This window comes from Bufo gargarizans, chromosome 3 (genome assembly GCF_014858855.1).
Source record: "Bufo gargarizans isolate SCDJY-AF-19 chromosome 3, ASM1485885v1, whole genome shotgun sequence".
Classification (NCBI taxonomy): Eukaryota; Metazoa; Chordata; class Amphibia; order Anura; family Bufonidae; genus Bufo; species Bufo gargarizans.
In genome coordinates, this window is record NC_058082.1 from 233625553 (window position 1) to 233637811 (window position 12259).

Here is a 12259-nt window from a genome sequence, read left to right on the forward strand (position 1 = left end):
CTTGCTTGGCGCATGTGCTGAATTTGGTGGTGCAGAAGTTCATTCACAACTACCCCGACATGTCAGAGCTGCTGCATAAAGTGCGGGCCGTCTGTTCGCACTTCCGGCGTTCACATCCTGCTGCTGCTCGCCTGTCTGCGCTACAGCGTAACTTCGGCCTTCCCGCTCACCGCCTCATATGCGACGTGCCCACCAGGTGGAACTCCACCTTGCACATGCTGGACAGACTGTGCGAGCAGCAGCAGGCCATAGTGGAGTTTCAGCTGCAGCACGCACGGGTCAGTCGCACTACAGAACAGCACCACTTCACCACCAATGACTGGGCCTCCATGCGAGACCTGTGTGCCCTGTTGCGCTGTTTCGAGTACTCCACCAACATGGCCAGTGGCGATGACGCCTTTATCAGCGTTACAATACCACTTCTATGTCTCCTTGAGAAAACACTTAGGGCGATGATGTAAGAGGAGGTGGCCCAGGAGGAGGAGGAGGAGGAGGAAGAGGGGTCATTTTTAGCACTTTCAGGCCAGTCTCTTCGAAGTGACTCAGAGGGAGGTTTTTGGCAACAGCAGAGGCCAGGTACAAATGTGGCCAGACAGGGCCCACTACTGGAGGACGAGGAGGACGAGGATGAGGAGGAGGTGGAGGAGGATGAGGATGAAGCATGGTCACAGCGGGGTGGCACCCAACGCAGCTCGGGTCCATCACTGGTGCGTGGCTGGGGGGAAAGGCAGGACGATGACGATACGCCTCCCACAGAGGACAGCTTGTCCTTACCCCTGGGCAGCCTGGCACACATGAGCGACTACATGCTGCAGTGCCTGCGCAACGACAGCAGAGTTGCCCACATTTTAACCTGTGCGGACTACTGGGTTGCCACCCAGCTGGATCCACGCTACAAAGACAATGTGCCCACCTTACTTCCTGCACTGGAGCGTGATAGGAAGATGCGCGAGTACAAGCGCACGTTGGTAGACGCGCTACTGAGAGCATTCCCAAATGTCACAGGGGAACAAGTGGAAGCCCAAGGCCAAGGCAGAGGAGGAGCAAGAGGTCGCCAAGGCAGCTGTGTCAATGCCAGCTCCTTTGAGGGCAGGGTTAGCATGGCAGAGATGTGGAAAAGTTTTGTCAACACGCCACAGCTAACTGCACCACCACCTGATACGCAACGTGTTAGCAGGAGGCAACATTTCACTAACATGGTGGAACAGTACGTGTGCACACCCCTCCACGTACTGACTGATGGTTCGGCCCCATTCAACTTCTGGGTCTCTAAATTGTCCACGTGGCCAGAGCTAGCCTTTTATGCCTTGGAGGTGCTGGCCTGCCCGGCGGCCAGCGTTTTGTCTGAACGTGTATTCAGCACGGCAGGGGGCGTCATTACAGACAAACGCAGCCGCCTGTCTACAGCCAATGTGGACAAGCTGACGTTCATAAAAATGAACCAGGCATGGATCCCACAGGATCTGTCCGTCCCTTGTCCAGATTAGACATTAACTACCTCCCCTTAACCATATATTATTGGACTCCAGGGCACTTCCTCATTCAATCCTATTTTTATTTTCATTTTACCATTATATTGCGAGGCTACCCAAAGTTGAATGAACCTCTCCTGTGTCTGGGTGCCGGGGCCTAAATATATGCCAATGGACTGTTCCAATGTTGGGTGACGTGAAGCCTGATTCTCTGCTATGACATGCAGAATGATTCTCTGCTGACATGAAGCCAGATTGTCTGTTACGGGACCTCTCTCCTCTGCCTGTGTGCTGGGCCTAAATATATGCCAATGGACTGTTGCAGTGGTGGCTGACGTGAAGCCTCATTCTCTGCTATGACATGCAGACTAATTCTCTGCTGACATGAAGACAGATTCTCTGTTACGGGACCTCTCTCCTCTGCCTGTGTGTGTGCTGGGCCTAAATATATGCCAATGGACTGTTGCAGTGGTGGCTGACGTGAAGCCTCATTCTCTGCTATGACATGCAGACTGATTCTCTGCTGACATGAAGCCAGATTCTCTGTTACGGGACCTCTCTCCTCTGCCTGTGTGTGTGCTGGGCCTAAATATATGCCAATGGACTGTTGCAGTGGTGGCTGACGTGAAGCCTCATTCTCTGCTATGACATGCAGACTGATTCTCTGCTGACATGAAGACAGATTCTCTGTTACGGGACCTCCCTCCTCTGCCTGGGTGCTGGGCCTAAATATATGCCAATGGACTGTTGCAGTGGTGGCTGACGTGAAGCCTCATTCTCTGCTATGACATGCAGACTGATTCTCTGCTGACATGAAGCCAGATTCTCTGTTACGGGACCTCTCTCCTCTGCCTGTGTGTGTGCTGGGCCTAAATATATGCCAATGGACTGTTGCAGTGGTGGCTGACGTGAAGCCTCATTCTCTGCTATGACATGCAGACTAATTCTCTGCTGACATGAAGACAGATTCTCTGTTACGGGACCTCCCTCCTCTGCCTGTGTGTGTGCTGGGCCTAAATATATGCCAATGGACTGTTGCAGTGGTGGCTGACGTGAAGCCTCATTCTCTGCTATGACATGCAGACTGATTCTCTGCTGACATGAAGCCAGATTCTCTGTTACGGGACCTCTCTCCTCTGCCTGTGTGTGTGCTGGGCCTAAATATATGCCAATGGACTGTTGCAGTGGTGGCTGACGTGAAGCCTCATTCTCTGCTATGACATGCAGACTGATTCTCTGCTGACATGAAGACAGATTCTCTGTTACGGGACCTCCCTCCTCTGTCTGGGTGCCAGGGCCTAAATATATGCCAATGGACTGTTGCAGTGGTGGCTGACGTGAAGCCTCATTCTCTGCTATGACATGCAGACTGATTCTCTGCTGACATGAAGACAGATTCTCTGTTACGGGACCTCTCTCCTCTGCCTGTGTGTGTGCTGGGCCTAAATATATGCCAATGGACTGTTGCAGTGGTGGCTGACGTGAAGCCTCATTCTCTGCTATGACATGCAGACTGATTCTCTGCTGACATGAAGACAGATTCTCTGTTACGGGACCTCCCTCCTCTGCCTGGGTGCTGGGCCTAAATATATGCCAATGGACTGTTGCAGTGGTGGCTGACGTGAAGCCTCATTATCTGCTATGACATGCAGACTAATTCTCTGCTGACATGAAGACAGATTCTCTGTTACGGGACCTCTCTCCTCTGCCTGTGTGTGTGCTGGGCCTAAATATATGCCAATGGACTGTTGCAGTGGTGGCTGACGTGAAGCCTCATTCTCTGCTATGACATGCAGACTGATTCTCTGCTGACATGAAGACAGATTCTCTGTTACGGGACCTCCCTCCTCTGCCTGGGTGCTGGGCCTAAATATATGCCAATGGACTGTTGCAGTGGTGGCTGACGTGAAGCCTCATTCTCTGCTATGACATGCAGACTGATTCTCTGCTGACATGAAGCCAGATTCTCTGTTACGGGACCTCCCTCCTCTGCCTGGGTGCTGGGCCTAAATACAGACGTGGACAAAATTGTTGGTACCCTTTGGTCAATGAAAGAAAAAGTCACAATGGTCACAGAAATAACTTTAATCTGACAAAAGTAATAATAAATTAAAATTCTATAAATGTTAACCAATGAAAGTCAGACATTGTTTTTCAACCATGCTTCAACAGAATTATGTAAAAAAATAAACTCATGAAACAGGCATGGACAAAAATGATGGTACCCCTAGAAAACACAGAACATAATGTGACCAAAGGGACATGTTAATTCAAGGTGTGTCCACTAATTAGCATCACAGGTGTCTACAACCTTGTAATCAGCCATTGGGCCTATATATATGGCTCCAGGTAATCACTGTGTTGTTTGGTGATATGGTGTGTACCACACTCGACATGGACCAGAGGAAGCAAAGGAAAGAGCTGTCTCAAGAGATCAGAAAGAAAATTATAGACAAGCATGTTAAAGGTAAAGGCTATAAGACCATCTCCAAGCAACTAGATGTTCCTGTGAGTACAGTTGCACATATTATTCATAAGTTTAAGATCCATGGGACTGTAGCCAACCTCCCTGGACGTGGCCGCAGGAGGAAAATTGATGACAAATCTAAGAGACGGATAATCCGAATGGTAACAAAAGAGCCTAGAAAGACTTCTAAAGAGATTCAAGGTGAACTTCATGCTCAAGGAACATCAGTGTCAGATCGCACCATCCGTCGTTGTTTGAGCCAAAGTGGACTACATGGGAGACGACCAAGGAGGACACCATTGTTGAAAACGAATCATAAAAAAGCAAGACTGGAATATGCCAAACTACATGTTGACAAGCCACAAAGCTTCTGGGAGAATGTCCTGTGGACAGATGAGACAAAAATCGAAGTTTTTGCCAAGGCACATCAGCTGTATGTTCACAGACGAAAAAATGAAGCATATCAAGAAAAGAACACTGTCCCTACTGTGAAACATGGAGGAGGCTCTGTTATGTTCTGGGGCTGCTTTGCTGCGTCTGGCACAGGGTGTCTTGAATCTGTGCAGGGTACAATGAAATCTCAAGACTATCAAGGAATTCTAGAGAGAAATGTACTAGCCAGTGTCAGAAAGCTTGGTCTCAGTCGCAGGTCATGGGTCTTGCAACAGGACAATGACCCAAAACACACCGCTAAAAACACCCAAGAATGGCTAAGAGGAAAAAATTGGACTATTCTAAAGTGGCCTTCTATGAGCCCTGACCTCAATCCTATTGAGCATCTTTGGAAGGAGCTGAAACATGCAGTCTGGAAAAGGCACCCTTCAAACCGGACACAACTGGAGCAGTTTGCTCATGAGGAGTGGGCCAAAATACCTGCTGAGAGGTGCAGATGTCTCATTGACAGTTACAGGAAGCGTTTGATTGCAGTGATTGCCTCAAAAGGTTGCGCAACAAAATATTAAGTTAGGGGTACCATCATTTTTGTCCATGCCTGTTTCATGAGTTTATTTTTTTACATAATTCTGTTGAAGCATGGTTGAAAAACAATGTCTGACTTTCATTGGTTAACATTTATAGAATTTTAATTTATTATTACTTTTGTCAGATTAAAGTTATTTCTGTGACCATTGTGACTTTTTCTTTCATTGACCAAAGGGTACCAACAATTTTGTCCACGTCTGTATATGCCAATGGACTGTTGCAGTGGTGGCTGACGTGAAGCCTCATTCTCTGCTATGACATGCAGACTAATTCTCTGCTGACATGAAGCCAGATTCTCTGTTACGGGTCCTCTCTCCTCTGCCTGGGTGCTGGGCCTAAATTTATGACAATGGACTGTTCCAGTGGTGGGTGACGTGAAGCCAGATTCTCTGCTATGGGACCTCTCTCCAATTGATTTTGGTTAATTTTTATTTATTAAATTTTTATTTTAATTCATTTCCCTATCCACATTTGTTTGCAGGGGATTTACCTACATGTTGCTGCCTTTTGCAGCCCTCTAGCTCTTTCCTGGGCTGTTTTACAGCCTTTTTAGTGCCGAAAAGTTCGGGTCCCCATTGACTTCAATGGGGTTCGGGACGAAGTTCGGATCGGGTTCGGATCCCGAACCCGAACATTTCCGGGATGTTCGGCCGAACTTCTCGAACCCGAACATCCAGGTGTTCGCTCAACTCTAGTAATGGGTCTTTTGTGTACTGGGGGGGGGGGGGGGGGTCAGCTCATACAAAATGGGAGCAAAACCAAAAGTGTTGCATTTATATATTTTGTTCAGTGTTGTAGGGCTATATAAGTGAGTATAATAATAAAATAAATAGAAGTCGCATGCAACTTATTTCATGACTACATTGGACTCCTTTCCGGCAGTGAGTTCGCTGAAACTACTTCACATTAACACATAAGTCACAAATCAGTGAAGCCAGCATGTCTCCCACTAATTTATGCGGTTCTCTTTAAGGTTAGGCTTTCTGTAGCTCTACTGGTTGATTTTAACTATTGAGTGACATCTCCAGTGCAGAAAACCACTTACAACTCAATGTACTCATTTTGACTGCAGCTGCAGCTCAATTGTTAAAATCAATCAGTAAAGCTACCAAAAGCCTCTGTATAGCCCCGGCCTAAGGCATACAAGGCAATATAAAGCTGAACAGTCCTGTGAATTTGCTACAAGATTCCTGTATTTGCTTTGAGCAAGAAGATAGGCAAATGACCTGCACACCGTGGCAGTTCACAGAAGTCACAAATCAGTGAAGCCAGCATGTCTCCCACTACTTTATGCTGTTCTCTTTAAGGTTAGGCTTTCTGTAGCTCCACTGATTGATTTTAACTATTGAGTGACATCGCCAGTGCAGAAAATCACTTACAACTCAATGTACTCATTTTGACTGCAGCTGCAGCTCAATTGTTAAAATCAATCAGTAAAGCTACCAAAAGCCCCTGTATAGCCCCGGCCCAAGGCATACAAGGCAATATAAAGCTGAACAGTCCTGTGAATTTGCTACAAGATTCCTGTATTTGCTTTGAGCAAGAAGATAGGCAAATGACCTGCACACCGTGGCAGTTCACAGAAGTCACAAATCAGTGAAGCCAGCATGTCTTCCACTACTTTATGCTGTTCTCTTTAAGGTTAGGCTTTCTGTAGCTCCACTGATTGATTTTAACTATTGAGTGACATCTTCAGTGCAGAAAATCACTTACAACTCAATGTACTCATTTTGACTGCAGCTGCAGCTCAATAGTTAAAATCAATCAGTAAAGCTACCAAAAGCCCCTGTATAGCCCCGGCCTAAGGCATACAAGGCAATATAAAGCTGAACAGTCCTGTGAATTTGCTACAAGATTCCTGTATTTGCTTTGAGCAAGAAGATAGGCAAATGACCTGCACACCGTGGCAGTTCACAGAAGTCACAAATCAGTGAAGCCAGCATGTCTTCCACTACTTTATGCTGTTCTCTTTAAGGTTAGGCTTTCTGTAGCTCCACTGATTGATTTTAACTATTGAGTGACATCTTCAGTGCAGAAAATCACTTACAACTCAATGTACTCATTTTGACTGCAGCTGCAGCTCAATAGTTAAAATCAATCAGTAAAGCTACCAAAAGCCCCTGTATAGCCCCGGCCTAAGGCATACAAGGCAATGTCCTGTGAATTAGCTACAAGATTCCCGACTTTGCTTTGAGCAAGAGGTCAGGCAGATGACCTTCACACCATGGCAGTTCACAGAAGATTTACCGAGGGAAGAGGTGGTTCTTTAGTCATGGCTTAATGGAGATTCTATGTACACTGTTTTAGTCCTTGTTTTGATGGTACAGTATTTGTCATTTTAAGTATCTTTTGAATGGCTTGTGGTCCATCCTCTAGTTTAGGTTGTACATTTTGAGACTTTCCAGTGAATGAATAAATAAAAAGTTGAGTTCATGATGTAAGTACAGTGTATTTGGTTCTTTTTTACAGCTATAATGTTGTAGTTGGGGGTCGGGGTGTTAAAAAAAAAGAGATCGGGAACCTGATCCCATTAAAGGCATCCTTTAAGGGGCCGTCCACCTTTTAGATATTGATGACATAGTCCCAAGGTTCAATGACTTCTTTTTTAATTCTTTAAAAAAATAAAAATGTTGGTGTTGGGTGTCGTTCTGGAACAGGGCTCTAGTGTATGTGGAATGCTTTAAATAGTAATACTAAATACTTCTTCATGATATATAGGTAGCCTGGTCATGTTTCTTATTCCTCATCATTTCCAAGACCTTAATTTTCTTTTCAATTATTACAAACATTCTTTCTCACATCCAAAGGCTGAAAAAGATCTAGTCTTGCTCTCAGATGAGACGTGAATACAATTGCATACAGTTCAGAAAGTTCCCTGTAATCTGCATGTATTTCCTCTTCAGTTTTACTGAGTCCAGGGAAGGCTAAACCTTCTTCTTCCCTTTCATGGTTAGTCATCAACCAGGAAGGACCATCTAGAAGAGCTGTTTAAGACACAGCTGTTTAAAGCTATGTGAGAGGACTGAGTGGTCACTGGCTGTACCTTCAAGGAAGCTAGTATACAGCAGGGTTCATCTTGGTTTGAGATGTCAATGAGGTCTGGTCTCAGTTGACAGCAGGGCTAAATCTGTCAGTCTATAGGTTTACAGGCTTGGATGTAAGCCAGAATGTTTTGATTCACTTACAGAAAGGGGATCTGTTGAAATTGATGGTAAATTGAAAAGTATACCAGACTTTAAGCTTTATTTGGAAGATAGGAAACTCTTTTAACTATAGATACGTAATTATACTATATTATATTCCCAAACTTTCTGTTTTAAGGTCAGACTTTATAAGCAGAAGACACAGCATCCTCCTGGCTTCCCAGCTCTTTAGTGATTAAAACGATTTGTCTCTTGCATAAGCTGGCTGCCCCAGTAACTGAAGTAACCTTAGAGTTCTATCTAAAATCCATTCAGGAGTTCTTTACTGATCAGGGCCCGTTGTTAATGATATTAAGGTCAGAGAAGGTTGCCAACTTTCAAAGTTTCTCTAAGTTATGATAAAACCCTCTAAATATTCCAGTTTTGGATTTAAACTGACAGTTTAAATATCTGCCAGTCTAATACAGATTTGTAATAAGTATTCAACGGGAAAAAATAACACCATCATGTTACATAACGTTCATAGGGATTATCAGAGATGAACTCTAGAATATAGGACACATAAATTGAGTAAAACCGACTTTAACCCCTGAGTGCTCATTTGCCTAAACTCTGAATCATTATAAAGGTAGCGTCTTTACAATTACTGGAATAACAAATCACCTGAGACTTTATTACATATGGCTAATTGGGTTATTGCTTTTCTACAACTGTTCTCAGTAATCTAAATCCTTCTAAGGATTAGGACTCGCAGAGAAATACTATCTTTTTTTTTTTTGTCTCTTTTTAGTTTCTCCTTATCATACTGAACCACTTGCCTTACTTATCTGTAACTGAGGCCTTCAATTCTGTTATTAAAAATTCATTTGGTTTTGGCTGTCATAGCACGGCAAAGAACGTAATGCAAAAACTGTGATACATACCTTCATACTGTTATTGCAGTTTGACTGTATGATAAGCTGTTGATCACTTATCTTTTTCTTTAACCCTTTTAAGCCCATGGTTTTGTCTTGTTTTTTCATTTTTTCATTTTTATTTTCCACTCCCTGCCTTTCCAGGGCCATGACTTTTTTTATTTTTTTCATTAACATAGCCATATGAGGGCTTGATTTTTTTAAGGGGACAAATTGGGGGGAGGGGGGTTATGGCATTACCTACTTTCATTCTCTAGGTCAGCATAATTATGGCAATTCCACATTTGTAGAGTTTTTATTGCATTTTTATACTGACAAAAAAGAAAACCTTTAAAAAAATTTTTTTCTTTTCATCATCATATTCTGACTCCTATACGTTTTTTATAGTTATATGTACGGCGCTATGTGAGGGCTTATTTTTTGTGGGACGATCTGTACTTTTTATTGATACTATTTTGGGGTGTGAGGTATGACTTTTTGATCACTTTTTCTTCAGTTTTATTTTGGGAGGTGAAGTGACCAAAAAAACACAAATTGCCTATTTTGACTTTTTTCCATTTTTTGCCGTTTGCCATATGGGATAAATATTTTTATAATTTAATAGTATGGGCGTTGGTTTACATGCATCAATGCCCATGATGGTTATTTTTTATTGTTTTTTTATTTTATTTTGGGGAAAAGGGGTCATGTTTAACCAAGGCATCTGAGAGGCTAAATTAGCAGGCACCTCTTGGCTATGGTGCCTGCTGTACTCATAAGTGGACCCCATCTTTACAGTCCCACCCGGCGCCATACAATATACAGTGCTGGTCAGAAAGGGGTAAAAGGGAATGTGCCATCAGAAAATGACCTATTGTTTAAATCATATTTTTATGTGAAACACATTTTCAGTGATATTATTTTTTTATTTTCCATGTCAATATCTATATTCAAACAAAAAACTGACCACTGAGCCACATCTTGTTCTTTACAGATCACTTTACTGCAGTTATCTCCTTATCATTACAGGTAGGTTTAGAGTGGCATGTATCACCCCTGTGTATAGATAACACAGAATCCTCAATTCACAATAAGAAGTTTATCTACTCCTTTCATGTACAATGACCTCTGCACAGGTCACAGAGCAGTCTAGGAAACTCCTATAGAAGTCAATAAGGTCCCCTCCTGACCATTGTGACTATGGTCCATGTGGCTGCCACAAAGCAATTGTTTAAATGCTTTCTAAGGCCCCTTTCACAAGAACGAGTTTTCTGCGCGGGTGCAATGCGTGAGTTGAACACATTGCACCCACACTGAATCCTGACCCATTCATTTCTATGGGGCTGTGCACATGAGCAGTGATTTTCAAGCATCACTTGTGCGTTGCGTGAAAATCACAGCAAGCTCTATTTTGTGAATACAGAATGCATAGTACAACAGGGCTTGAGGAGCTAAAAAATAAATAAAAAATAATTTAACTCACCTTAACCCATTGTTCGCGCAGCCGGCATCTCTTCTGTCTTGATCTGTGAGGAATAGGACCTTTGATGACATCACTTTGTTCATCACATGGTCTGTCACATGATCCATCACCATGGTAAAAGATCATGTGACGGACCATGTGATGAGCGTAGTGACGTCATCAAATGTCCTATTCCTCACAGAACATGACGGAAGAGATGCCGGCTGCGCGAACAAGTAGATTAAGGTGAGTTAAAAAAAATATATATATATTTTTTTTAACCCCTCCAGCCCTATTGTACTATGCGTTCTGTATTCAGAATGCTATTATTTTCCCTTATAACCATGTTATAAGGGGAAAAAAACAATCTACAAAACCTTGAACCTAAACCTGAACTTCTGTGAAGAAGTTCGGGTCTGGGTACCACAGTCAGTTTTTTATCATGCGTGTGCAAAACACATTGCACCCGCGCGATAAAAACTGAACAGCGGAACGCAATCGCAGTCAAAACTGACTGCAATTGCGTACCTACTCACGCGGGTTTGCCGCAACACATCCGGACCTTATCCGGACACACTTGTGTGAAAGAGGCCTAAATGCTGTTAAAAACAGCTCAGGATGATGTCAGCCCCCATAATCATGCTCAGGAAATATAATAAAAAATCTTTAATTAGAGAATAAAACCAGATTAGAAAAAGGATGTTTTTCTATCCAGCTTTAACTGGCAGAAAAAAAATGTTGGTGACAAAGGTGGCAATGGCTCATGTATTTGATGTTAGTGTAATTCATTACATGAAAGGCTGTATTGTGACATTCTGTTCCAAAACAGGGACAGTATATTGGAATGACCGGATCTGGCAAATGCTGGACACTGCTGGCACCTGACAGGTCCCATTTGCTATAAACAGGTTTCTGGCATGAATACTGATGTTTTAGCAGACAAGATATCGCTGCATGCTGCGGCATTTCATCATTTATTTACTCTTTACCAGAATCTGTGATGGGGACTTCTTAGGGAACTGCAGCTGTAGATGTGAATTTAGCTGGTGAGATAAATCACTGTGACATCATTGCCCATGGGAATGCATTGAGTAGCTTGAAAATGTTTTCAAAATTGCTGCACTAGGTTTACAAGGCAAAATTAACAGCAGAAAGATCAGTGGCAGATCAGTAGCAGAATTATCAGCAGAAATAGGTATTTTCTGGTGGCAGAAATGCAGCCAAATACACAGATGTTGCACCTACTCATAAAAGTATTTTTCCATTAATTTCAATGGAAAATCATCTTGAAATCTGCTTCTGTCACAAACCTACCTGTCCGGGCTTCAGCGCAGCCATGCCAGTTGACACACGCTGCTAGAGATGGCCTTGCGGTTTGCCCTGCGGTCGTTTCGCGGCAAACTTTGCTTGTTCACGATTCGCCGAACATGCGAACATAAGGCGATATTCTCACGCGCCATAATTTTTTGCATAGTGCCGAACTTTGACCCATGACACATCCATCAGGTGGGACAGGACAGCCAATTGAGACGTTTCAGCACATGGACACACCCCCAACCCTATTACAGAAGTTGATCTGGCAGACATTTTACATTATGTGTTTTGCCAGTGTAGGGAGAGGTTTCCGCCAAATACTGATTGAAGGGTTCCATATACCTTCTTCAACTAAATACTGATTGAAGGATGCTATATACCTGTTTCTGCCAAATACTGATTGAGGGGTGCCATATACTTTCTTCCACTAAATACTGATTATGGGGTGCTATATACCTGTTTCTGCCAAATACTGATTGAGGGGTGCTATATAAATTTTTCCACCAAATTATGATTGAGGGTTGCTA

The 12259-nt window shown here is 43.4% G+C and overlaps 1 protein-coding gene across 1 annotated transcript in view; it reads left to right on the forward strand.

Moving 5' to 3' along the window:
• The window catches only part of ITGBL1 (integrin subunit beta like 1), a 500642-nt gene that overhangs the window by 251876 nt on the left and 236507 nt on the right, over positions 1 to 12259 (forward strand). The window lies entirely within an intron of this gene.